A 22,253-nucleotide genomic window follows, 5' to 3' on the forward strand; every position below is an offset into this window, starting at 1 on the left:
GCCAGGCACCCAGTGACAGAACAAGTGGACACAGCCTGAAGCTGTGCCAGGGGAGGTCTAGGCTGGTTGTTAGGAGGAAGTTGTTGTCAGAGAGAGTGATTGGCATTGGAATGGGCTGCCCAGGGAGGTGGTGGAGTGGCTGTGCCTGGAGGTGTTGAAGCCAAGCCTGGCTGGGGCACTTAGTGCCATGGTCTGGTTGGTTGGGCAGGGCTGGGTGCTAGGTTGGGCTGGCTGAGCTTGGAGCTCTCTTCCAACCTGCCTGATTCTATGATTGTTGGACTTGATGATCCTGGGGTTCTTTTCCAACCAGACTGCTTCCAGAATGTCTCTGTGATTATGTGAGATATATATGTGTGTATATATATATATTTACATTTTTGCCCTTCTTCAACCCCAGGGCTTAAAGTGACTCTTGAGTGACTCTCTAATCCCAGGGGTTAAAGTGGCTCTTGAGCCATAGCCATGTGCTGCTCACAGGCAAGTCAAACACAAGTGCCCTGTGAGGAGCAGTTCATGCCACTGGAGTGGGGCTCTGCTGCTCTGGAGTTTCTGGGTAGCTGCAAATGTCAGCTACAGGAGCAGTTAGATTGCCAGTGCTGGCCAGTTGGCAGCAGACTCGTGGCTGAAGTGCCTCTGAAGAACGTGTTATGGTGTGGCTTCACCTTCAGTGCCACAGCACAAAGAGGGTGGTGTTCAGGGTGTCATGAAACTCTCTCTGGCTTGGATGCCCACCTTCAGCTGGCATTTCTCTGCAGGCTGGGAGCTGAAGAGACAGAGAGCTGCTTGGGCTGATGATAATAGGGATGTCTGCCTTGGAACACAGCTCCTCACATGGGGCCGTCTGAACAGATAGTGAGGGTGGAGGAGGAGAGGACAAGAGACAGTTAGCATATCTAAGGGAGTGGCTCTTCTGCAAGCTGAGTGGGTAAGATACAGACCTCTGGCTTGTGGAGCCCAAGAATCATTTCTTCTTCATCATCATCATCCACATTAAACCATCAGGCCGCTGCAGAAGCTGCTCTGCCTCTTTCTTCTGATGTGGAGATCTGGGTGCTCCAGAGAAGCCCCAAGTGTCAGTGGAGTGCTGCCATGTCCAGCCCCACTTTGAGATTCAGAGAGCTGTGAGGCTTGCCCTCTTCTGAGGATAAAACATAAAGCTTTGGGAAGCAGCTGGCAGCTGGGCTGCTAGGATGCAGGGCTCTCAGGTGATGCCCTACCCAGCTCTTATGGGTAGTAGAAGCTGTAATCCTATCATGCTGGAGGAACTGTGTCTGAATTTGCTCCCTTGGTTGTCCAGGATGTGTGAAATTTGTCTTCCTGTTTTGTCTTTCAGATACTTCACTTTGAGGCTTATGAGCTTAGGAAGGTTGTCCCAACCTGGTGTTGCCAGATAATATGGAAGTGAGCAGAAGAATACTGCCTAGGCTGTCCCAGTCCCTCTGGTACCAGGTGCAGTGTTAGGAGGGGAGCTCTTTTGTGTAAAGCCACCAAACGAGCAGCAGGCACTTTATCTTCTTGGGCACACAGGGAAATGTCTGAGGAAGGATGGAATTGCATTGTTACTCGAGGTCTTCAAGGGAAGAGGGCAGGTCCTCCTCTAAGTGGACACTGGTGACACTGCTCAGGCCACACCCTGAGTGCTGTGTCCAGATCTGGGCTCCTCAATTCAAGAGAGATGTTGAGGTGCTGGAAGGTGTTTGGAGAAGGGCAGCAAGGCTGGGGAGGAGCCTGGAGCACAGCCCTGTGAGGAGAGGCTGAGGGAGCTGGGGGTGTGCAGCCTGCAGCAGAGGAGGCTCAGGGCAGAGCTCATTGCTGTCTGCAGCTGCCTGCAGGGAGGCTGTAGCCAGGTGGGGTTGGGCTCTGCTGTCAGGCAAGCAGCAACAGAAGAAGGGGACACAGTCTGAAGCTGTGGCAGGGCAGGCCTGGGCTGGCTGTGAGGAGGAAGCTCCTGGCAGAGAGAGTGATTGGCATTGGAATGGGCTGCCCAGGGAGGTGGTGGAGTGGCTGTGCCTGGAGGTGTTGAAGCCAAGCCTGGCTGGGGCACTTAGTGCCATGGTCTGGTTGGTTGGGCAGGGCTGGGTGCTAGGTTGGGCTGGCTGAGCTTGGAGGTCTCCTCCAACCTGGCTGGTTCTGTGATTCTAAGTGCTTTTCCTACTACCAGTCATGCCAACTGGTGCCTCCTCTAGGTTGCAGAAATGGGCTTTTCCTGTAGCTACAGCAGGGCGAGCAAGCAGCAGTCCTCAGTGGAGAGCTGCAGCGTTGCAGTGACAGCCAGGAGCCAGTGACAGCCAGGAGCCAGTGTTGCAGAGCCCAACAGCCTCGGCTGTTCCCAGCCCATTTCAGCTGCGGTCTGTGCAGCAGGGAGGGGTGCTGCGAGTCCCTGCTGGGCTGTGGAAAAGGGGAAGCCTGGAGCTGAGCCTCACTGCTGCATCACACTTCCTTAGCAGAGCGAGATGTGGAGCAGGCAGTTCCTCTGCTCTGCTTCATGTATCTTTCATAGAGAGGTTAAGCACAGTATAGGTTTGCTCTTTATGCTCCCTCGTAGTTCCTGCCAAAGTCTCACCACCCTCCTACCGAAGAACTTGACCCTGGCTCATGGTTGACTATGAGCCAGAAGTGTCCACTTGTGGCTAGCAGGGTGAGAGAGGTTCTCCTACCCCTCTACACTGCCCTGCTGAGACCACATCTGGAGTACTGTGACCAGTTCTGGGCTCCCCAGTTCAAGAGGGACATAGAACTGCTTGAGAGAGCCCAGCACAGAGCCACTAAGATGCTGAAGGGAATGGAACAGCTCTGTTATGAGGAGAGGCTGAGGGAGCTGGGGCTGTGCTGCTGGGAGAGGAGGAGACTGAGAGGTGACCTCAGCAATGTTTAACAATATGTAAAGGTTGAGTGCCAGGAGGATAGAGCCAATGCCAGGACAAGGGGCAGTGGTGCAAGCTGAGGTAGAGAAAGTTTCCTGTAAAACATGAGGAGGAATTTTCTTCCTCTTAGGGTGACAGAACACTGGAACAGGCTGCCCAGGGGTGTTGTGGAGTCTTCCTCTCTGGAGATACTCAGAATCTGCCTGAACACATTCCTGTGTGATCTGGTACAGGTGAGCCTGCTCTGGCAGGGGGGTAGGACTGGATCAGCTTTGGAGGTCCCTTCCAGCCCCTAACATTCTGTGAACTTCTTCTGAAGGTCCACTCCAAACCTGCTGTCCTTTAGCTTTGAACTATTCCCTTTTGTCCTGTCTCTAGACACCCTTGTGAAAAGTCTCTCTGCAGCCTTCTTGTAAGTTCCCTTCTGGTATTGGAAGGCAGCTCTGAGGTTCCTCTGCAGTCCTCTCTAGGCTGAGCAACCCCAGCTCCCTCACAGATCACAGGTTGCCAGGGATTGGAAGGGACCTCCATGGAGCAGCAAGTCCAACCCCTGCCAGAGCAGGACCCAGGTCACAGCCTGTCCTCACAGCAGAGGTGCTCCACCCCTTGTGTCATCCATGTGGCTCTCCTGTGGACTCTTTGAGCAGCTCTGTGTCCTTCTCATGATCGTGGAATCAACCAGGTTGGAAGAGACCTCCAAGATCATTGAGGCCAACCTAGGAACCAGACCATGGCTCTAAGTGCCTCATCCAGGCTTTGCTTCAACACCTCCAGGCACACAGACTCCACCACCTCCCTGGGCAGCCCATTCCAATGCCAATCACTCTCTCTGCCAACAGCTTCCTCCTATAACATCCAGCCTAGACCTCTCCTGGCACAACTTGAGGCTGTATCCCCTTGAACTACTACTCCTCTGGCTATGGTGCAGGGTTGGAATTTGTCATAGTTCTGCTACCAGTCTCCCCCTTAGCTTCATTGTGCCTTAGATGCTGAACCCATAAAATAGAGCTGTTAATATGTCCAAGGGCTGAACCAGTGCAGGAGACTTCCAAAAGCTGATAATTCCTTGATTTATTCATAGAGCAGGGAGCATAACTCCTGAAAATTTGATCAGATGCCAGTTCCTTCAGTAGCCACTCGATTCAGAAACCTTTTTATAGCTGTGCTAACATCTCTGAAGACTGTTGGGCTTAATTAATGTTTAAGGCTCTAGAACAGAACATGTCATGGAAAGGGAAGCTTTGCTAAGGGAGCGTGGGGAGGCAGCAGGAGTTTTGCTTCGGGGAATGGGAAGGCAAAGGACGTACGAGCAGTGGAGCTGAGCAGGTTTGTGTCTGTCTCTTCTCTCACTTAAAAACATCCTTCTTGGAGAAGTGCTGCTGTTTGGAGGGTTGAATTGTAACAGGCATCATGCAGGATCCCTTTTGTGAGCTTTAATATCTAAAGGCAATTCTAATCTGGAGTCAAAAAATAATACAGGGTGGCCTGGATAAAAGTCTGACTCCTCAGCAGAAAAAAAGTGTTCCTGTGGGATGGGTACAGAGCCATAGAATGGTTTAGGTTGGAAGGGACCTCAAAGCTCAGCCAGTTCCAACCCCCTGCCATAGGCAGGGACACCTCCCACTAGAATAGGTTGCTCAAGGCTTCATCCAACCTGGCCTTGAACACCTCCAGGGAGGTTGTGGAGCACAGAAGCACCCAATGTGATCTTTGCAGCTCTGGTGAGCAGAGAAGAGAATGAAATGTGGGGAAAGAGACATTTTCCCCAGTGCTCAGGATGGGAGAAGAGCTTCAGTGTGTCTTAATAGAAAGCAGAACTGGAAGCAGGCTGACAGAAATGAGTGACTTTTTCTGATTTAACTCCAACCACATTGCCTGCAGGGGAAGATACACTTGGCAAAGATGTTCCTAGTGATGAAAGCTTTACTGGAGCAGTTAGGCTGAGTTGTCTTTAGATTAAAAACCTCATGTATTATTTAATCTCCATTCAGGCTTTTCTTTCTCTCTATTTTTTTCCCCTTCTCTTTTTGTGCCTGGTTATAAAAGTAACAAGTAGGGTGTTGAGATGGTATCAGTGAATGAACTTTAGATGTTTTATTCAGCAAAAAATGAGTGGTTTGGGTTCTCTTAGGAAAGCTTAATGGCTTAATTGCTTGAGATTTAAGATTATTGGATGATAGTGAAGTTCTAGTACAGTCTTCAAAGCCTGCTTTGTTTACTGCTGCTGCCAAGGCAAGGTTTGCAGGGATTCATAGAATCAACCACGTTGGAAGAGACCTCCAGGATCATCCAGTCCAACCTAGCACCCAGCCCTATCCAATCAACCAGACCATGGCACTAAGTGCCTCAGCCAGGCTTTGCTTGAACACCTCCTGGGATGGTGACTCCACCACCTCCCTGGGCAGCCCATTCCAATGCCAATCACTCTCTCTGGGAAGAACTTAAGCCCAGACTTGATTAGGCTTTCAGCAACCTGGTCTGGTTGGTGAGGTGACCCTGTCCATGGCAGGGGAGTTGGAACTGGTGGATAACAAGTTGTCCATGAGATAGCAGTGTGCCCTTGTGGCCAAGAGGGCCAATGGAATCCTGGGGGGCATTAACAAGAGTGTGTCCAGGAGATCAAGGGAGGTTCTCCCCTGCCCCTACTCTGCTCTGGCGAGACCTCATCTTGAGTACTGCCTTCAGTTTTGGGCTCCCTGGTTTGAGGGACAGGCATCTGCTGGAGAGGGTCCAGTGGAGGGCTGTGAGGATGATGAGGGGACTGCAGCACTGCCTGATGAGGAGAGGCTGAGGGCCCTGGGGCTGCTTAGTCTGGAGAAGAGAAGACTGAGAAGGGATTTAATAAATGTCTATAAATATCTGGGGGTCAGGAGTGGGGGACAGGCTCTGCTCACTGCTCCCTGGGCTAGGACAAGGAGCAATGGATGGAAGCTGCAGCACAGGAGGTTCCAGCTCAACACAAGGGGCAACTTCTTGACTCTAAGGGTCCCAGAGCCCTGGCACAGGCTGCCCAGAGAGGTTGTGGAGTCTCCTTCTTTGGAGCCTTTCAAGGCCTGTCTGGATGTGTTCCTGTGTGCCCTGAGCTAGATTGTCTGGTCCTGCTGTGGCAGAGGAGTTGGACTCGATGATCTCTTTGGGTCCCTTCCAACCCCTAACATCCTCTGGTCCTGTGATCTCTGAGGTCCCTTCTAGCTCAAGCCATTCCATGATACAGACAACAGATGTGGTTTGAAACAGTTTTCCTGACCAGTGGGATTAGTGCCAAGTTTGGAATCAGATGGTACAAGCAGGTGTGGCTTTTTTCCAAGGAGAGAAAGGAGTGAACTGAGGAGACCTTACGAGGAGTAGATGTGCTGGATTGCAGAGGAGCCTGTCAGGGCTTTGTTGTTCAACTCGGGATGAAGAAAAGGGAACTCCCAAAGTAAACCTGCAGGAAATGGTTGTAGCATGCAGCTGTGAGGAGCAGAGGGCCTGTGGGGTGTGTGGTAAACATGGATCCTTTACAGACTCACAGCAACACCCAGGCTGGCAAAGCTCCTCAGCATCACCAAGTCCAACCTAGAACCCTGCTCTGCAAGATTCACCTTCAACCAGATCCCCAAGCACCACATCCAAACCACCCTCAAACACATCCAGGCTGGGTGACTCCACCTCCCTGGGCAGCTCATTCCAGTCCCTGACCACTCTTTCAGTGCAAAACTTCTTCCTAATGTCCAATCTAAACCTCCCCAGCCTCAGCTTGAGGCCATTCCCCCTTGTTCTGTCCCCAGTTGCCTGTGATAAGAGCCCAGCAGCAGCCTCTCCACAATGGCCCTTCAGGTAGACAGTCCTGTTGTGAAGGATTCTGAACTTGATCTTCTTAGAGGAAGGGTGGGGGGTGGGAAAGCTTATCAAGTGGGCAAAACTGAATAACCTCCCTCCAAAGAAGGTGCTTCTGGATTTGTGCTTTGACAGTGGTCTCAGGCAGCCTGTGGTTGTTGTCTGACTGAGGTCGAAGCGCTCCCTGGTTTCCCCTGCAATTATCCCAGCTTTGGATTCTGAGCCTTACCATCCACTATCACACACCAGTGAATCCATTAGCTGACAAGGGGTTTGTGCCTTTACTCAGCACAGAATCACTTCTGGTTTGCATCCTTCCACCTGACTTAGCTGTTTGTGTTTTGAAGCTGATGGCTGTTACCTTTTGGCCACCTTTCCCTCCGAGCAGAGAAGAAAGGGCAGCCTTGTTTAATGCATCATTACCTGTTCTCTTTATCCCCAAAGTCAGCTTCATTTTCAGTTTACCTTCATGTTGATGTCTTCCCTTTTACATCCAAAGCTTTAATTTCTCTTTCTGCTTGATTTCCTTTCCCTGGATCTGAGGTGGGATGTTGTGTTTGGATAATAGGACACCTTTGATCTCGGGTTTGTGTTGTGACGTGAGCGTTCCTGGCTCGGCTTTCTCTCGTTGTGCTTTTGCATCCCAACACTCCATTTGCCTTTTTGACTGCCTCTGCACGCTGAGCAGATGTTTGCAGAGAGCTGTCTACAGCAAGCCCCAGGTCTTTTTCCTGTGTGGTTACAATTAATTCAAGATTCAGCAGCCTGAGTGAGTAGCTGAAAATGTTGCTGCTGCTGTATGCTACCCTACTTTAGGAACAAAAGCGTTTCAGCAGCCGCTCTGCTGCTGCTCTTTTCTCTCTCAAGGCTGAGCCACTAAATCATAGCGTTGATTGGATTGGGAAAGACCTCCAAGATGCAGCCCTACAATCAACCCAACACCACCATGGCCATCAAACCCTGTCCCCAAGTGCCACGTCCACACCTTTCTTGAACACCTCCAGGGGATGGTGACTTCAGCACCTCCCTGGGCAGCCTCTGACCACTCTTGCAGCAAAGAAGTTTTTTTCATAATCTTATCATAGAATCAACCAGGTTGGAAGAGAGCTCCAAGCTCAGCCAGCCCAACCTAGCACCCAGCCCTAGCCAATCATCTACACTATGGCACTAAGTGCCTCATCCAGGCTCTGCTTGAACACTTCCAGGGACAGCAACTCCACCACCTCCCTGGGCAGCCCATTCCAATGCCAATCACTCTCTCTGCCAACAACTTCCTCCTAACATCCAGCCTTGACCACCCCTGGCACAGCTTGACACTGCATCCCCTTCTTCTGTTGCTGGGTGCCTGAGAGCTGCAGACAGCAACGAGCTCTGCCCTGAGCCTCCTCTGCTGCAGGCTGCACACCCCCAGCTCCCTCAGCCTCTCCTTACAGGGCTGTGCTCCAGGCCCCTCCCCAGCCTTGCTGCCCTTCTCCAAACACCTTCCAGCACCTCAACCTCTCTCTGCAGTGGAGGAGCCCAGAACTGGACACAGCACTCAAGGGGTGGCCTGAGCAGTGCTGAGCACAGGGGCAGAAGAACCTCCCTTGTCCTGCTGCCCACACTGCTCCTGAGCCAGCCCAGGATGCCATTGGCTCTGCTGCCCACCTGGGCACTGCTGCCTCCTCTTGAGCTCCTCTCTCCCAGCACCCCCAGCTCCCTCTCTTCCTGGCTGCTCTCAGCCACTGTCCCCAGCCTGTAGCACTGCTTGGGGTTGTTATGGCCAAAGTGTAGCACCTTGGCCTTGTTCAGTCTCATCCCATTGGCCTCTGCCCACCCATCCAGCCTGGCCAGGTCCCTCTGCAGGGCTCTGCTACCCTCCAACAGCTCCACAGCTGCTCCTAGCTTGGTACCATCCTCAACCTAAACCTCCCCTGGCACAACTTGAGGCCATTTCCTCTCATTCTATCACCTGATAGTAGTGAGAAGAGGCCAACACTGCCTCACTGCAACCTCCACAGCAAGCAGAAATGCACTCCCAGGCTTGGCTGTGAGCTTTTCTCTTGGATTGGAAGAGCCTTAGCCATTGTGTTCATAGCCTAGCACACTGCACTACTAAAACATCTCAGCAAATACTCTGTTGCCATGGTGATCTACCTTCCTCTTTTCCTAAAAGGACCCATTAGGTCCTGGGAGACCAAGTCTACTTTCCTTGCCTGTGAGGAGATCAGTCACATCCCTTATTTCACCCTTACTCCTGGCTCATTTTGTTGAGGACACCAAATAGGTTTTGCTTACTGCTCATTTATCTTTTCTTTTCCTCTCTGGGTTTTAACATTCTGAAATATCCAATCTGAGTGCTGTGAAACTCATCAGAGGATGTGCCTCTATGTCAGAACATGGTGCTGGAGCTTGCATTTTGACTTTCAAGGGGGAAAATGATCATTTAAAACATGAATGGATGTCAGTTAAAACTGGGGGGGTGGGTTCAAGAGAAGCTATGCTGAGGGGACAGCTACTTGCCAGTTGCTTATCCTAACCCACATGGTTACATCTCCACTGCCTGCCTTCTTCTACAAGGATGCTCAGAGGGCTGCTGCAGTCTGAAAGAGTTGGGGCTGTGCAGGCTGGAGAAGAGGAGGCTCCCAGGGGACCTTCTTGTGGCCTTCCAGCATCTGAAGGGGGCTCCAAAAAAGCTGGGGAGGGACTTTTGAGGCTGTCAGGGGGTGACAGGAGTGGGGAGAATGGAGCAAAGCTGGAGGTGGGGAGAGTGAGGCTGGAGGTGAGGAGGAAGTTGTTGAGCAGGAGAGTGGTGAGAGGCTGGAATGGGTTGCCCAGGGAGGTGGTTGAGGCCCCATGGCTGGAGGTGTTTAAGGCCAGGCTGGCTGAGGCTGTGTGCAGCCTGCTCTAGGGTAGGGTGTCCCTGGGCATGGCAGGGGGCTTGGAACTGTCTGCTCCTTGTGGTCTTTTCCAACCCTGCCTGATTCTATGATTCTGATCCCCCTTTGGTCAGAACCAAAGCTGTGTTTGTCTGAAGAAGGCTCTGTGCTGGCTCTTCATGACCTGTGCAGTGGGAATGATGGCACAGCCTGCTGAGAGGTGATTTCAGTCTCACCTCTGAGTGAAGGCTGAACTTCTGAGAATGAACTCAGGATTTCTTGTCTGCTAAAGCAAATCTGTTGCAGTTCAGCAGGTTTGTACTGTGATACTGTGATACTGATACTGTTTGGGTTTTTCCCCCCCTCTTTGTCATTGATCTGCTTGACAATACACTGAAGTTTCTCCTCTTCTCTTTATTCCTGTGTGATTACACTCTCCTGCCTGGCAAGGAGCCATTCATCCTTGGTGCTTACAACGCAGACTGAAAGCTGACATCATCCAGCCTGGGGTTCCTTTCTGCCTCAGCAGCCTGCTCTGTGAGTTGGAGAACACAGGAGCTCCAGCTGCAGTCTTGTCTTTAAGACACCAGGGTAGACTAATTGCCTCACATAGGAGCATCACAGTTCTTTTCTTAGCTTACCTGTCAATTAGCCAAAGGTGGTAGCACTGTATTAATGACAGGGAGATGCAGTTGCCCCCTGAAGGTGTGGCTGCAGCACTGCAGTGATGAGATGCTCGGGTCCTCAGTGGCCACTCAGGTTACCTACAGACCACCACCAGCATCCTGGCCTGGATCAGCAGTAGTGTGGCCAGCAGGAACAGGGCAGGCATCATGCCCCTAGACCCAGCACTTCTGAGGCCATACCTCCAGTCCTGCCTTCAGTTTGGGGCCACTCACTCCTAGAAGCCCCTTGAGTAGTGCAGCATGGCCAGAGAAGGGCAAGGAAGCTGGGGAAGGGTCTGGAGAGCAGGGCTGGGGAGGAGCAGCTGAGGGAGCTGGGGATGTTCAGTCTGGAAAAGAGGAGGCTGAGGGCAGACCTCATTGCTCTCTACAGCTCCCAGAAAGGAGATTGCAGTCAGCTGGGGGTTGGGCTCTTCTCCTTAGTATCAGGTGATAGGAGGAGAGGAAATAGCCTCAAATTGTGCCAAGGGAGGGTTAGGTTGGGGATTTAAAAATGTCTTTGCTGCAGGAGTGGTCAGGGATTGGAAGAGGCTGTCCAGGGGGGTGCTGGGGTCCCTGTGCCTGGAGCTGTTCAAGAAACCTGTGCCTATGGCCCTTGGGGCCATGGTTTGATGGACATAGTGGTATTGGGTTGCTGGTTGGACTGGAAGATCTTAGAGGGCTTTTCCAGCCAAAACAATTGAATATTCATCAGGCTTTTAAGCCTTCTCTTGCCCTACTCTGGAGTACTCCCAGAGGCCATAGGTCCCAAACCACATCCTATCACCACAAGCCACTGGGTGCCTCTTTTCACTACTGCTGGTCCATTTTTCTCCTTAGTAAATTTGTCCCATGACAGTTTCACATCTTCAGGGATTTTGTTTTAATGTTATTTTTTGTCACAGCTTCTTCTATTTTAGGAAGAGATCTACAGGCACAATTTTCCTCCATCATCTCCCAAGTTCACTTGAGGAAAAAGCACCAAGGCTGCTGTTAGCTCACAGCTTGGTTTGGGCAGTTGTGCTTTAGAGAGAGCTGGGTCACAAACACAATTAATATGCTTGGAGGAACATTTCATATTATTAGGGTCACATTCATATTTGCATCCCTCATGGCACTTCCAGAAGCTCTTTTTCTGAATGTAGCTTAACACAGGAGGGGGAGGGAGAAGTATGCTCCACTTTACAGAGGGATGGACAAATTCACTTGCTAAAATTGCAGCAGCAAGAAGGAAGTGGTAGCATTTGAGGGATAAATCAATCTTATTTTACTGTATCCAGTTCTGGGTGCCTCAGTTCAAGACAGATGTTGAGGTATTGGAAGGTGTCCACAGAAGGGCAATGAAGCTGGTGAGGGGCCTGGAGCACAGCCCTATGAGGAGAGGCCGAAGGAGCTGAGGATGGTTAGTGTGAGGAAGAGGATGCAGAGAGGAGACCTCAATGAGGTCTGCCCTGAGCCTTCTCTTCTCCAGGCTGCACACTCCCAGCTCCCTCAGCCTCATTGCCCTTCTCTGGACACCTTCCAGCACCTCAACATCTCTCTGCAATGGAGGAGCCCAGAACTGGACACAGCACTCAAGGGGTGGCCTGAGCAGTGCTGAGCACAGGGGCAGAAGAACCTCCCTTGTCCTGCTGCCCACACTATTCCTTATACAGGCCAGGATGCCATTGGCCTTCTTGGTCACCTGAGCACACTGCTGGCTCATCTTCAGCTGCCAACCAGCACCCCCAGCTCCCTCTCTGCCTGGCTGCTCTCAGCCACTCTGTCCCAGCTTGGAGAAGAAACCGAGACTGTGCCTCACGAGCTGATGCTGTTAACACCAAGTCACTATTAACACTGCAGGCAGCATGCTTCACCTGCAACATCTTCCCTACCCCTTCAAAAAACCCCAAGCACTGTGCCCAGACTATTTCAAGAAGGGGCAGGAACAAAGGGCAACACTGCCTGGGTGGAGGAACAGACACTGTCCCGGGTGCAGGAGGCTGGCCTCATTTCCTTCCACTCCTTTTCAGGACTGTGAGAGGCCACAGAAGCTGTTTCCACTGCCCTTTCCTTGTGCAGTGAGTGTGCCAACATGCACATTAATCCAGACCAGAGGCACCCTGCAGCACCACTGCATGATCCTGACCACCACTTCCCCCCTGCCTTGCCTGAAACTGCCTGAGACCTCCTGCAAACCTGGCAAGCCTCACCACATCAGATTATTCCAGTCTTCTGGAATTATATTTTGCTGTGTCCTCAGAAGTTCTCCTATACTTAGATTCCCCACAGTGAACTTTGGGATTCTGGAGCACAGCTCTGCAGCAGCTTGAGCAGTCCTGACTAATTTGGATCTAACTTAACTTGTAAGCAAACTGCATTATGCAGCCCTGCTGCCTGTGCTGCTTTGGATAACTGCATCTGAATTTAGCAAGGCACACACCAAAAAAATCATCCCACACTTCCAAAATCTCTATCTGCATTTCATGAATTGCTCTCAGCAGCAACCTCCCTTCTTCACCATACTCCTTGTACAACCCCACACTCAATCCAGAAGCTGATCCAGACAATTAACCCAGCAAAACTGGGTTGTTTCCAACCCAGACTTGTTGCCCAGTCTCACTCCACATCCATCCATGCAAACAGGAGTGAATAGCCAGGGGCAGGAGCTGCTTCTGCCATCCAAACCCCTCCAGTGAGGCTAGCACAACACCAGAGGCACTGGGGCTTCCATGAGAAGTGGTAGCTTTGGCCACCAAGCCATCAAAATTTAGTACCTGCTTCTGAAGTCTACACATCTTCTCCCCAGGAAGAGGTTCACAGAATTGTTTAGGCTGCAAAAGACCTCTAAAAACCATCCAGTCCAACCCTCAGTGCAGCATGACCATGGCCATCAAACCACGGCCCCAAGGGCCATGGGCACAGGCTTCTGGAACAGCTCCAGGCATGGGGACTCCACCACCTCCCTGGGCAGCCTCTGCCAATCCCTGACCACTCCTGCAGCAAAGACATTTTTCCTCATCTCCAACCTAACCCTTCTCTGGCCCAGTTTGAGGCTATTTCCTCTCCTTCTATCACCTGATACTAAGGAGAAGAGCCCAACCCCTGCCCTGTTCCTGCTGGCCACACTACTGCTGATCCAGGCCAGGATGCTGGTTGTGGCCTGCAGGTAACCTGAGTGGCCACTGAGGACCAGAGCAGCTGATCTCTGCAGTGCTGCAGCCATTTTGATGGGACAACTGCATTTACAGCTTTTAAATCCCCAACCTAACCCTCTTGGGGCACCATTTCAGGCAGTTTCCTCTCCTCCTATCAGCTGATACTAAGGAGAAGAACCCAACCCCTACCTGACTACAACCTCCTTTCAGGGAGCTGTAGAAGGCAGTGAGGTCTGCCCTCAGCCTCCTCTTCTCCTGATGGAACTCCCTCGGCTGCCCCTCCCCAGCCCTGCTCTCCAGACCCTTCCCCAGCTTCCTTGCCCTTCTCTGGGTCTGCTCCAGTACTCAAAGGGCTTCTAGGAGTGAGTGGCCCCAAACTGTGGAGAGCAGTGAGGTCTCCCCTCAGCCTCTTCTCCAGACTGCTCAAGTTTCCCAGAGGAAGGTTGCTCAGATATTTGAATTTCAGTTTATGCCATCAGATATCTTTACTTCTATTGCTCAATAACTGCTTTGTGACCTTGTGAAACAGGAGGGGACTTCAGTCAGGCGTCAGCACTGGCATGAGCTGCCCAGGGAGGTGGTGGAGTCTCCACCCCTGCATATGTTTAGAAGTCGTTTGGATGTGGTGCTTAGGGTTATGGTTTAGGGTGAGCCTTGTAGAGAAGGGTATTCAGTTGGACTTGGCCATCCTGAGGAGCTTTCCCAACCACAATGTCTCTGGGATCTGATAGAGCAAAATTCAGTTCAGTCTTGGCTATTGAATAAAGCAGCACATTGTGGGTGTTCTCTTTCCAGATTTTCAGCCCTCCAGTGCTTATGTTCATAGAGGATAGACACTCTTAGGCAATTAATAGCTAATAGTGATGCTTTGGGCACTAGAGAGCCAAGTTTCTCTCCCTCTCTGTAGTAGTAGCTGTACAAAAGATGCATGTGCTAGAAGAGAATAATCTTAGCAAGCCAGTGGGTGAGATGAGTGCTTAGTGACTGCTTCTGTCTCACCTGAGTTTGTCTTTTAGGATTGTGAAACTGAAGTGTGATCAGCCTCCTGATCTTTAATTCCACTCCTGCAGCAGGCTTTGAGCCCCTGAATGAAGCAGTTGTAGCCATTTAATGATACGAGTGTGGAGGGGGAAAAAAAAGCCTGTTCTGTATGTTAATGGTTGCAGGCATTGCTTGTAAATGGGTCAGGAGGAGAGCTGGATGCCTTGGAGTCACTGAGCACAGACCCAGCTGAAATGATAAAGCCAAGGAGTCAAAAAGGCAGCTTCCTAAAGTGTTATCTCTGGCTGGCACAGAGGAGGCAGGAAGGAAGGAGATCTATAAAAGGAGAAGTGTGTGGTAGGGAGAGATTCACAGGGCAGAGAGAGGAATAAGGCAGCAAAGTGTGGATATGGAGGGGGAAATGCATTGCACTGCTGTGGCTTTCTGTGCTGCTGCTGCTGCTGAAACCAGCAGGGGTACGAGGTTAGCACTCAGGAGTATTTCTAAACCTCATCCTAGGAGAGAGTTGTCAACATAGGCTGTAGAAATTAAGGTTTTGGGGGTGTTTATTAATAGAAAGTTAATGATTGTAGAATCATAGAATGGTTTGGGTTGGAAGAGACCTTAAAGGTCATCTAGTTCCAACCCTCTCACCATGTGCAGGGACACCTTCTGCTAGACTTAAGTTACTCAACTCCCTGTCCAGTCTGTCCTTGAACGCCTCCAGGGAGAGGAATCCACAACCTCCCTGTTCCAGTGTTTTGCCACCCTCACTGGAAAGAATTTCTTCCTCCTCTCCAGTCTAAATCTCCTCTCTTCTAGCACCAATCCATTCCCTCTCATCCTATCCCCATGGAGTCTTCTCTTCTCCAGACTGAACAACCCCAATTTCTTAAGCCTATCCTGACAGCAGAGGTGCTGCAGCCTTGAGATCATCCTTGTGGCTCTCCTCTAACCTCGCTCCAACAGTTCTGCATCCTTACTATGGGGACAAGGCAGAGTCTTCTGAAAAACTGACCTGGAAATGCAGATGGAAATACACTTGGAAGTCTCCCTGCATGATTAGGGTGCAAATGATCTGGTAGCATGCAAATGTGGTGGCCACCACAATTGCTTCAGTGTCAACTGGGTTGATCCTACAGTCTTGAACTGCAGGTAAGCAGGAGTAGGTTGGCTCTCACTGCAGCATCAGCCTGGAGAGCTGTAGGAACAGATCCATCCAGTTGCTGCCTCTTTGTGGTGGTGGTGGAGTTGTTGTTGAATGATGTGATGGTCAAAATAGAAACTCTTAAAACTACCTAAAAATAGCTTTAAAGCACAAAATGGCTCCAGCTGTTAGGAAGCTGTAACATTAAGAGGTAGGAAACTCTTAAGTGTGCTGCTGGTGTCTCTTCAGGCTCTCCTACACAAACTCCCTGACTTCTTTTTTGCCTCTTGAGGAGCACACAGAGTAACACTCATGAATTGGTAATTGTCTGGAGTTCCCTGCTTGTTAAGCACGATGGTGAAGAGCCTGATATAAATGCTGCAAGGAAAACAACAATCTGATGGAAAGGAGGAGGCAGTTTCCTCAATTTCATGACCCATATGAGCTGTTTGGATGAGAAGATCTGATGGAATTTGTATTTCTCTCTGGGTGATGCTCTTTGGGCTTATGTACATTAGGATTTAAAGTGATTCATGTGTGTTTCCTCCCTTCCAGATGTACTGTTGAATTAGTACAAGTGTGCCATGATGAAATCCTGTGAAATGTTGTTTTTCAGAGCAAGAAGCCTTTTTCCTTCCTTTTTTTTTTTGACTACAGAAGGTTTATTTAGTGACTCAAAGGGTTTTTTTTCCCCTCAATCTTTTCAAATAAACCTGCAACCCCCTAATAAAGCATTCCAGGTTTTATAGAATCAGAGTTGTTTCAGTTGGAAAAAGCCTCTAAGACCAACCCAACCCAGCACCATCATTGCCACTAAACCTTGTCCACATTTGAGCAGAGGCTGAGGGAGCTGGGGGGGTGCAGCCTGCAGAAGAGGAGGCTCAGGGCAGAGCTCATTGCTGTCTGCAGCTGCCTGCAGGGAGGCTGTAGCCAGGTGGGGTTGGCCAGGCAATGAGCAACAGGACAAGGGGACATAGTCTGAAGTTGTGCCAGGGGAGGTCTAGGCTGGATGTTAGGAGGAAGTTGTTGGCAGAGAGAGTCATTGGCACTGGAATGGGCTGCCCAGGGAGGTGGTGGAGTCGCTGTCCCTGGAGGTGTTGAAGCCAAGCCTGGCTGGGGCACTTAGTGCCATGGTCTGGTTGATTGGGCAGGGCTGGGTGCTAGGTTGGCCTGGCTGATCTTGGAAGTCTCTTCCAACCTGGTTGATTCTATGATTCTGTTCACATCTAGGAGTGAACCGCCAGGGGCAGGAACTGCTTCTGCCATCCAGACCCCTCCAGTGAGGCTAGCACAACACCTCAGGCACTGAGGGTTCCAGGAAAAGTGGTAGCTTTGGCCACCAAGCCATCAAACTTTAGTACCAGCTTCTGAAGTCTACACATCTTCTCCCCAGGAAGAGGTCTAGGGGCATGATGCCCTGTGCCTGCTGGCCACACTATTGCTGATCCAGGCCAGGCTGCTGCTGGTCTTCTTGGCCACCTACTACAGTGTGTATTATGATACACTACAGGTTCTGATCCAAGAGTGGAGCAGTGAGAATTAGCAACACACACTGGAAAAAAGGCATAACATTTTCATTTCATTGTGGTAAGTGTAACTGGTACCAGTTCCTTTGGAAGGCTGGCATCTTGCTGGACTATTTACCTGTTGAATCATTCCTTGTATCTAACAAGGATTATTTCTTGACTTTTAAGTCCATTTGGCTTATGTTGGGAAGTTTTATGGGATAAGTTTCTGTTGTCTTATTCATGACACTCAGGGAAGTCTCCAATGGGAGATTTGGTTTCAATTCAGTGCTGCTAATCAGGAGAAGAAAAGAAATGGATGCTTCAGTGAAGGTGTCTGCAGCAAGAGCTGCAAGTGAGTGCAGTTCCATACCCCAGGGGCACAGTGAACAGGGATCACCTTAGTCAGGAAAGTTCTGATTCAGGGGATTTTGTTAGCATGAGTAATTGGAATGAGCTGATGGTGAGCACTGGAGAAGAGTGAATCAAGTAAGTGTTGAGTCAGGCTTGTGTACAGAGTGGGTTGCTGAGCTCAGCTCTGGCCAAGGAAAGTTGTCACAGTTGTTTGCAGAAGTGGAGGCAGTGAAGAGCTGTGATTGCATCCAGGTGTTAAGCAGATGGTGATTGAAATTGTGGCAAGTGAGAGGACCAGAGGAAACGGTTACAGACTGTGCCAGGGGAGGTTCAGGCTGGATCCCAGGAAATATTTCTTCACTGGAAGGGTTCTCAAGCATTGGAATGTTCTGCCCCAGGCAGTGCTGGAGTCACTAACCCTGGGGGTTTCTGAGTGGCAAATGGCCCTGGCTTAGGGACATAGTTCAGTGCTGACCCTTTGGTACTGGGCTGAAGGTTGGACTTGGAGGATCTTGAAGGTCTCTTCTAACCAAATATATTCCGTGATGTTGTGGGAAGTTGAAAAGAGGAGCAGAAGAGGGAGCGTGTGAGGAACCAGCACATGAGTCTCAGCTCCTAATTGTCTGAGCAGGCACCTTTTGTGCTCCTGAGCTGGTTACTTTATCCAGCTTTCCTAGCAGATTGTGTCCTGCTTCTTCAATCTCATCCCTCCACTGCATGCCCTTAGGGAACACTCTCCTGATGTCTGCAGAGCCTTTTCAGATGCTCTGCAAATATCTTGTTCATTGCTACTGGAGGTCACTGAGCACCTCCCGTTTCTGTTACCTACAAATTTTGCTATATCATAGGGTACAAACCCTGTGAGGAGAGGCTGAGGGAGCTGGGGGGGTGCAGCCTGCAGCAGAGGAGGCTCAGGGCAGAGCTCATTGCTGTCTGCAGCTGCCTGCAGGGAGGCTGTAGCCAGGTGGGGTTGGGCTCTGCTGCCAGGCAAGCAGCAACAGAACAAGGGGACACAGCCTCAAGCTGTGCCAGGGGAGATCTAGGCTGGATGCGAGGAGGAAGTTGTTGTCAGAGAGAGTGATTTGCATTGGCCTGGGCTGCCCAGGGAGGTGGTGGAGTCTCTGTGGCTGGAGGTGTTGAAGCCAAGCCTGGCTGGGGCACTTAGTGCCATGGTCTGGTTGCTTGGCCAGGGCTGGATGCTAGGTTGGGCTGGCTGAGCTTGGAGCTCTCTTCCAACCTGCTTGATTCTATGATTCTATGACATGAGCACCTTTTGGAACTCAGGAGGTTTCTCACTTGGGCCAGTTTCTATCAGCTGGGTTTATCTGAGCATTCCCTCCTTCACCTTGTCCTCCAGGTTTGCAGCGATTGTGAGGAGGCCACAATGAAGAAAGGAGACTTTGTGTTTGTCACTTGGAAAAACAGCTCTGGTGTAAAATTATCTCCCCCCAAATATCTAAAAATGAGTGCATGAGCCATGTCATGTTGCTCCTCCTATGAGTGGAATCTGCTGCTGTTCCACCCTGTTTCCTGTAGTTTGTTTTTCTGCTTGAAGTGGAAAACTTTGTCCTCCTTTTGGGAAGTCCTGTGGTGTAGTTGGGAACTCAAATTAATTTTATATACTCCTGTATGCATTTGAAAGGGGCCCATGGTGGGGTGAGATGCAGTTCAAGGGGTGTTTTACACCCCAGGCATTTACACCTGGTAGGGTGAAGCTGAGGTGCTTGGAGGGTGTGGAAGTGTTGCTGTGTGTGAAGGATGCTGGGCAGAGTGCTGGTTGTTAACATGGAATGGTTTGGGTTGGAGGGGACCTTGAAGATCATCTAGTTCCTATTTGTGCTTGGAGTGGCCCTGCCCCACTTGCAGGACCTTGCACTTGGCCTTGTTGAACTTCATGAGGTTGGCATGGACCCAACTGTCAAACCTGTCCAGGTCCCTCTGGATTGGTCCCTTCCCTTCCATGTGTCAACTGGAGCACAGAGTTTGATGTCCACTGCAAGCTTGCTGTCCTACTGTCCACATCAGTGACAAAGGTGATCTTTGATCACATTGGGTGATTCTGTGCTCCACCACCTCCCTGGAGATGTTCAAGGCCAGGTTGGATGAGGCTTTGAGTGACCTGTTCTAGTGGGAGGTGTCCCTGCCTATAGCAGGGGGTTGGAACTGGCTGAGCTTTGAGGTCCCTTCCAGCCTAAAGCATTCTATGACTCTTTTCAGTGGTGCCCAGCAGCAAATCAAGGGTCAGCAGACACAAACAATAACTCGGGAAGTTCTGCCTAAACATAAGGGCAAACTTCTTCACTTGGAGGGTGACAGCACTGGACTGGGCTGTGCAGAGAGGTGGTGGAGTCCTCTCTTTTGGAGTGTGGCTTAATGATGGACTTAGTAGAGCTGGGTTAACTGTTGGGCTCTGATCTTGAAGGTGATTCCCAACCTAAATGCTTCTTTGAGTCCACAGCTTCAGGGGATGGAGCCTCAACCACCTCCCTAGGCAACCCATTCCAGGCTTTCACCACTCTCATGCTCAACAACTTCCTCATGTCCACCCTGAACCTACCCACCTCCAGCTTTGCTTCACTCTCCCCAGTCCTGTCACTTCCTGATATCCTGAAAAGTCCCTCCCCAGCTTTTTTGTAGCCCACTTCAGATTCTGGAAGGCCACAAGAAGGTCACCTGGGACCCTCCTCTTCTGCAGACTGCACAGCCCCAACTCTTTCAGTCTGTGCTCACAGCAGAGCTGCTGCAGCCCTCTGAGCATCCTCCTGGCCCTGCTCTGGACACACTCCAGCATCTCCATATCCTTCTTGTCCCAGGGGCTCCAGAACTGGATGCAGTACTCCAGGTGGGGTCTGAGCAGAGCAGAGTAGAGTAGAGAGGGAGAATCACCTCCCTGGCCCTTTGGCCACACTTCTGCTGCAGCCCAGGCTCTGGTCAGCCCTCCAGGCTGCAAGTGCACACTGCTGGCTCCTGTTGAGCTTCTCATCCAGCAGCACGCCCATGTCCCTCTCCTCAGGGCTGCTCTTCAGCCACTCACTGCCCAGTCCAACCTCTCGGGTCCCTTCCAACCTCTCAGGTTCTGTAATGGGTTTCCCAGTTCCCCCTTGAATACCCAAGCTGCGGCTGCACGGACTTTGTTTATGGCCAGAGAAGTTGGTTTGACCAGAGGTGGCTAAATTGTTTTCTTCACCACTTTGTTTTTATTGTTCTGAAGCCAAATGGCTTTTTCACTTGGTTGACAAATGCCAGACCTGAAATGCAGCATTCTTTGCCCCTGTCTGCAGGCATGGAGTAAATATAGCACCTTTGGGTGAGGCCAATCAGCTGAGAGTGAATAATCATCTCGCTCAGCTGCCTTTTGTCATTTGTTTATTCTTGAGCATTTGACTTACTTTCATTTTTAACTACACCTTTTCTGCTGCTCTACAAATAGCTTCATGAACAGCTCAGTAGTATTGCCCTGTGCTGAGAACAGGAGACAAAAATAGCTGCTTTTGGGTACTGTTAGCTACTAGCAGGAAGGCTTCTGCTGGTGGAGATGAGTTGCTTGTTGGGCATGAATTCGTGTGGATGTTAATCCAGGTTTTGGCAAGTGGAATTACTGCAGTGTGCTTTGCTTGGAAGTGTTTCTGCTGTGGATGTGGCTGTGTGATAACCTTTGCTGTGAGGGTAAACTGATTCCAAGCTCTGGCTGTGTTTGGTTGCAAGGAGAGGATGACTGTGGCTGTTTTGGGGCTATTGCTACTCCAGTAGGGTAGCTGCAGTGGGTGACTGCAGTGAGTTGCATCCTTAACTGCAAGTTATCTCCTGATTTCAGCTGATGGCTCTGACTGGTTGCCCTCCTTCTTCATCTTTTCATTGCTCATTCTCTCCTCAGTGGAATCCAACAGTGTTTGACTTCAAATGCCTAGGGCTTTCATTGAAGTCTTCCATGTCATTGGGTACAGCATCCTGAGCAAAATAATGGTCACCTGTGAGAGCTTCGTCCTTTTCATAGGCGATGTGACCAGTGTGGTCTGAGAACAGACTTCCATGCTCCTCCTGTGCCCCAGCAAGTTGAAGTGCCTCTATAAAAGTCAAAGAACTTGGCATTTCACCTCTTCTCCTGCTTTCCCATCTTACAATGACAGCTCAAGGGCTGGGAAACACAGAAGAGCAGGAAGAGACCCCAGCTGGCGCTCCTTTAGCTGCGCCTTCAGGTGGTGTCTTGATAGCCTGTGGTCTTTTCCAGATGTAGTATTTGTGTGGAGTAGTGTCAGGTGTAAAACTTGAAATGCCTTTCCTGACACTGATATTTGTTTTCCTTTGCAGAAGAGAGGCTGGGGGGACAAGAGCCCAGGACAATGCTGCTGAGAGGAATCTGAGCCACAGAGCATGCGTTGTGCCACAGTTACCCAGGTACGCTGCAGCACAACACTCCCTGCACCTCCTCTGACCCACTCTTCCTGGGGCTTGGTGCTCCACCACTTGTCATCTGTCTCAGCCCCAGCCCAAAATTAGGCTCTGCTTTCATCTTTCCATCTGGATGGCACTTACAGCCTGCAAACTCCTCAAGCCTTCTTCTGTGTGTTCTAGTTTTAATTTTATCCGGTTGCTAAATTTCAGCTGCTCTCTCTCGCCTGCCTCTTGATATCATGGGGGAGGGTGTACATTTTCAGTGCATGGTTTCTGAAGTTCTGTTCTTCTGTGCACAGAGAAGATGTGGCCTCAAAAAAAAGAGATGCTGAGCTACATATCTGGAAGCAGTTCTGAGGTTTACTCCAGGGTGTTAGAAGCTGCTCCAGTGGATTTGCCTGCAGATAACCTGCTGGCTTTCAGGAGCCAAAAAGCAGATGGGTAGAGGCATCTGTCCTTGCTTCACACACCAGTGTCTACTGAGCCAATGCAGACTTTTGAGGCTATTTTGACAGGAAATGTGACACTTTCTGT

At 50.6% G+C, this 22,253-nt stretch overlaps 1 protein-coding gene across 1 annotated transcript in view; it reads left to right on the plus strand.

The window, feature by feature from the left end:
* Nucleotides 1-22,253, plus strand: part of TAOK3 (TAO kinase 3) — a 107,889-nt gene that overhangs the window by 26,767 nt on the left and 58,869 nt on the right. Inside the window, exon 2 of the mRNA XM_064168712.1 lies at nucleotides 21,636-21,722. The gene's annotated coding sequence lies outside the window, so the exon portion shown is untranslated. The remainder of the gene's footprint in view (nucleotides 1-21,635; nucleotides 21,723-22,253) is intronic.

Source organism: Pogoniulus pusillus, chromosome 30 (assembly GCF_015220805.1).
Source record: "Pogoniulus pusillus isolate bPogPus1 chromosome 30, bPogPus1.pri, whole genome shotgun sequence".
Lineage (NCBI taxonomy): Eukaryota > Metazoa > Chordata > Aves > Piciformes > Lybiidae > Pogoniulus > Pogoniulus pusillus.